Genomic DNA, 6,000 nt, shown 5'->3' with positions numbered 1-6,000 from the left:
AAGAAGTAATTGAATGTAACTCTAGGAAACTTGGAATGGTGAGGTGTATATAAAAGGGTACACAAATGTTGTTCCACAATTTGTGTCATTGCATGTACCATTATATATGATTAGTCAGAAAAATGATTACTTATTAATTTTTTAGCTTAAAAACATTTTCAACCAATCATATGTTGATGATACAGTGACACAAGTTGTGGGATAACAAATGTGGTCAATATATAAAAAGGATTTCTAGATGGGGTGTTGCTATTGATAATTGACTTTTCATTGCTTGAATGTGCACACAACTTTTTTTTTATATCTATTTTTTGCCACACATATAGTTGTTTATATTAGGATAATTGGGCTAACTATTTCAAAAAAAACACCAGCTTATAGATAGAAAATTGTCAAAATTATTATAATTGTGTTGTTCACTCAAATTTTAAATTGAAGTGAGAATTTAATTCTTTAATAAACCCCCTCATGTATCCAAGACTAGACAATTATGAAGGTAACATATTTGTGACGGATTCTGATATCATAATTTGGTTTAGATTCACCCTATGAATTAGCTCACATAAAAGGACTTTAATATAATTTATGATTCTTTTTGGTACATAAAAAAATTATAGATTATATCAAAGATTGAATAGATTATGTTAAAGATTTAACGACATATTATAAATTACTTTTAAATCATGTTTTCAACCCCTATTCAAAAAATCTATGAAGAACTTTATTACTTTGACAGCTTCTATGGATAAAGTTGTTCATAAATCTCTTTATGATTATGGTGACTAGCATGAAAACACTCTGCTAGGGCTCTTCTTCTCTACCTCCAACTTTCTTGGAAGTCCATTAATGGCCACAATGAACGTTGGCACGCCTCTCATTCCTTGGAACTTCTTAGATGGCACTGAATGCCCTCCTGTGAACCCTCCTTCTCCTCCTTCAACCCACATGAAAAAGTCATTTGCCCAAGCTTTAAAAAACTCAAATGACATTGCACTATCTCAGCTGCCTCAACCTTGCATCAAAGGTGATGCCATTGCTATCAAGATCCCTGAAGAGGACTATCAGGAAGGGGTCAAGAGATGCAAAACTCACCTTCATGGGAGGCTCATTCTAGCTAAAGGAGATGCCCCCCTAAAGTTCGAAGAGATTAAGGCTAAACTAAGCTCTTTATGGAGTAGCATAGGTAAATGGAGCATGATATCCTTGGGAAGGGGATACTATGATTTCTCATTCTCATCCCTGGAGGATATGCGAAGTGTTTGTGCTGTAGGGGCTTGGAATCTTCGTCCAGGTTACCTTAGATTGTACCTATGGACACCTGATTTTAACCCAGCACTGCAGAAGTTCTCTCATGTTCAATGCTGGGTAAAAATAATAGGTTTGCCTCAAGAGTATTGGAGCCCTAGAATCATCTTCTCTATTGCAGGGGGGATAGGTGCTCCAATCTCCCTGGATGATGCCACAAACAATCGAGCTTTTGGACACTTTGCAAGGGTGCTAGTTGATATGGATCTGAAATCAGAGTTGCCCAACCAGATCCTAGTGGAAAGAGAAGGCTATGCTTTCTTTGTGGAACTTGAATATGAAAAGCTCCCTCAGTTCTGCACAGGTTGCCAAACAATTGGTAATCTGCATTCCAACTGCAGGAAAAAAATGAAGGAGATCCCTGCTAGTGTCCCCCTGCCAAAAAAGAAGCAAATGCCAGATAAGATTCTCAAAAAGAGCACTGACAAGGATTTTGTCATCAACTTGGAAATAAACCACAATGAAGAAATCAATCTTCAAAAGGTTACTAGGGTGGAGGATACTCCAATGACACATCAATCTGACAGTGAAACTATGGAGGATATAGCTGATATTGAACCAACTGTGGTTGAGGATTCTCTAGCTGGTCTAGAGCAACTTGCTCCTACTGAATTGGCTGGAATTGAGCTCAATGAGGCAGTAGAGTGTCAAATGGTCGAAGAAATGAGCAATCCTAGAGCTGCTAATGACATGAGGCTGCTTGGCAGGCTTTGGGCTGATGAGGACATTGAGGAGGAAGTGGATGATGACAGTAGGTTCACAAATGTTATTTCCAGATCTCAAAAGAAAAAGCAGAAGAAAAAAGATAAGTTGGAAAAGGTTCACAACACCCGCAGGGGCAGCTACTTAATCTCAAATCAATGATAGTGTTGTACTGGAATTGTAGGGGATTAGGGAATCAAAAAACTCAATTGGTGTTAAAAAATCTGTGTTCTTCTCATAAACCAGATTTGGTTTTCTTAGCTGAGCCTATGATAGATAAGACTAGCATTCCTCAATGGTTTTGGACTTCCTTGAACCTCAAGCTTTTCTTTGAAAATGATAGAGGTCCCCTCATTCCCTCTATTTGGGGGGCTTTGCAAGATGCATCTTGCTCCTCTAATAATTTCTAGCTCCATCCAGCAAGTCTCTATGACTATCTCTATTGATGGCAAAGACTTGTTTATTGCTGCTGTATATGGTGGTACTACTCAATTGCTCAGAAGAATTCTCTGGGAGGAGCTCAGGATTTTGATTCTTACCAACCAGGGTCCTTGGTGCTGTGTTGGTGATTTCAATGTGGTGTTGGGTAATCATGAATGCAGAGGAATGAGGCTAACCCCCTCTAGTCCCTGTGCTGATTTCAAAAACTTCACTGACTCTGCTAACCTCATACATTTGCAGACAAGAGGCTCTGCTTTTACTTGGTCTAATAGAAGAAGGGGGAATGCCTTAACTGAGAAAAGACTGGATAGAAGCCTGTGCAACAAGGAGTGGATTGATTTTTGGTCTCAAGTTGCCTGCTGTACCCTGCCTAGGATCTCTTCTGATCATCACCCCATCCTGCTGTGTTCTGATTATGGTCAATTAGGGGTTCCAGCCCAATTCAAATTTCAGAAAATGTGGTTACACCACCAGGATTGTTCTAGACTGGTGGAGGAAATTTGGCAAAGAAGCATTTCTGGTTGCAGTATGTCCATCTTGTCTCAGAAGCTCAAGTTGATGAAGAAAGAATTCAAGGTCTGGAATGTTGAGGTCTTTGGTCTGGTTAGTCACAAGGTCACTTTGGCTTTAGAGGCAGTAGCCCTAATACAAGATAATATTGCTAGGAATGGTCCTAATGATGATAACTTGGAAGAGGATAGAGTGGCTCAGCAGACTCTCATTCAAGCCTTAACCATTGAGGAAGAGTTTTGGAAGCAAAAATCCAGACTAAACTGGTTCACCAGTGGGGACAGAAACACTAGTTTTTTCCATAGAGTCACTAAGATCAGGAACTCTTCAAAGTCTCTCACAATGCTCAGATCAGGTGGCTCCTTACTCACTGATCAATCTGCTATAGAAACCTTGGTGCTAAATCACTTCAAGGATATTTTTGCTGCTCCTAATAGCATTGTGCATAATGATATGGTTAGCACTGTGGTTCCTGCTTTGATCAATGATGCTGATAACTCCAGAATCTCAGCCACTCCTTCTCACAATGAAATCAAGGCTGCTGTTTTTGATATGAATGGGGATGGAGCCCCAGGGCCTGATGGCTTTGGTGGCAGCTTCTATCAAGCTTTCTGGAGCATAGTTGGTCCTGATGTGTGCAGAGCCACCCTGCAATTCTTCACTCAAGATTATATCTTGCCTAACTTGAATTCTAATAATGTTGTGCTCATACCAAAAGTCATAGGTGCTGACAAAATGGATGATTTTAGACCAATTGCTATGGCCAATTTCCAATTCAAGATCATTTCCAAAGTGCTGGCTGATAGGTTGGCTAGCATTGCTCCTAAAATTATCTCTAATCAGCAAAGAGGATTCATCAAAGATAGGCAAATCAATGATTGTATATGTCTAGCTTCTGAGGCTATAAATCTCCTAGATCACAAAATTTTTGGTGGAAACTTAGCCATTAAAATTGACATCAAGAAAGCTTTTGACACTCTTGATTGGGATTTCTTGCTGCTTACTCTCAAGCAGTTTGGCTTCAACCACAAGTTCAGAAACTGGATTAAAATCATTCTGGATTCTGCCAGGCTATCAATTAATGTGAATGGCAAAATGGTTGGATTTTTCAAGTGCACAAGAGGGGTGAGGCAGGGTGATCCCTTATCTCCTCTCCTATTCTGCATTGCTGAAGATGTGCTAAGTAGAGGGTTGTCCAAGCTGTTAGTGGATGGGCAAATTAGCACTATTGAGGGTCCTAAGGGCATTAAAACTCCTTCTCATGTGCTCTATGCTGATGATATCTTCATTTTTTGCAAAGGGAAAAAAAGAGAGCTTCTCAAAATTAAGCAACTGCTTAATAATTACTCCAATGTCTCAGGTCAATGTGTTAATGCTGCTAAGAGTAAATTCTACTCCACAAACTCTTCTCAAAGGAAAATTGCTTCTATAGCTCAGGTGCTTGGTTTCTCTTCTGGTAGTTTGCCATTAAACTACCTAGGAGTGCCTATTTTCCTTGGCAAACCAAGAAGGATCCATCTGCAAAGGATTGCTGATAAGATAACCAACAAGTTAGCCACCTGGAAAGGGATGTTGCTCTCAATCATGGGAAGAATTGAGCTGGTTAGATCAGTAATTCAAAGCATGTTGCTTTACAGCTTTAAAATCTATGCCTGGCCTACTTCTCTGCTTAAGCACATTGACAATTGCATAAGGAATTTTGTTTGGTCTGGTAATATTGAGGACAGGAAGCTGGTCACTGTGGCTTGGAAGAATGTTTGCCTTCCTTTCAAGGATGGTGGATTGGGTCTTAGATCTCTGAAAAAGATAAATCATGCTGCCTTGCTAAAGCTAGCTTGGGAAATGATCAGCTCTAATCATGAATGGGCTATCTTCTTTAGGGACAGGTTTGGATCTAATCCTACTATCAAGGCTAATTGGCATACCCTGCACTTGAACACTGTCTGGATAATTGGCAATGGTCAAAAAACAAACTTCTGGCTTGACAATTGGTTAGGGGAGCCCTTAGTGGATACTCTTAACATTCCTCTGCATCTTCATAATCATCTGAAAGCTTCTGTGGCTGATTTCATCAGTAATGAAGCATGGATCATTCCTCACACTTTGACTACTAAATATCCTAATCTCACTTCTCAGATTTGCAACATCATTCCAAACTCTGAAACTGATAAACTGGCTTGGAAAAGTTCCAATGATGGTCTTCTTTCTGCCAAGGATGCTTATCTTCATCTCAATCCTGGCTCAGTTCAACACAATTGGGGTCCTATCCTCTGGTCTGATGCTATTCCTCCCTCAAAATCTTTCATTGCTTGGAGATTACTCAACAACAAGATGCCTACTGATGATAATCTCAAGAGAAGAGGTTGTGTTATGGCTTCTATTTGCAGCTTATGCAACAAAGAGGAGGAGACTGCCACACACTTGTTTTTCAATTGCCTTTTTTCTGTTTTTGTTTGGAATTGGCTGAGCACCACCCTGGACACTGCTCTTGACACTTCTTCCTTGCCAAACCTGTTGAAGTTAACTCAAAGGAAGTGGAGTGGATCTCAGCCACTCCTTCTCAGAATGAAATCAAGGCTGTTGTTTTTTATATGAATGGGGATGGAGCCCCAGGGCCTGATGGCTTTGGTGGCAGCTTCTATCAAGCTTTCTGGAGCATAGTTGGTCCTGATGTGTGCAGAGCCACCCTGCAATTCTTCACTCATGATTATATCTTGCCTAACTTGAATTCTAATAATGTTGTGCTCATACCAAAAGTCATAGGTGCTGACAAAATGGATGATTTTAGACCAATTGCTATGGCCAATTTCCAATTCAAGATCATTTCCAAAGTGCTGGTTGATAGGTTGGCTAGCATTGCTCCTAAACCATGAGGGACAAACTTTGGCTTGTTTTGCTTGTTTTAATGGCTGCAATGATGCTCTCTTTGTGGAGCTCAATGCTGCTATGCTTGCGGTTAGGTTTGCTCATGGAAAAGGTTGGCACAATATTTGGCTTGAATGTGATTCAATGATAGTGGTTGACATCTTCAATGATAAAGCA

Source organism: Lupinus angustifolius, chromosome LG08, assembly GCF_001865875.1.
Source record: "Lupinus angustifolius cultivar Tanjil chromosome LG08, LupAngTanjil_v1.0, whole genome shotgun sequence".
Taxonomy (NCBI): domain Eukaryota; kingdom Viridiplantae; phylum Streptophyta; class Magnoliopsida; order Fabales; family Fabaceae; genus Lupinus; species Lupinus angustifolius.
The sequence above is the reverse complement of the archived record's forward strand: the minus strand, read 5'-3'. Positions refer to the sequence as shown.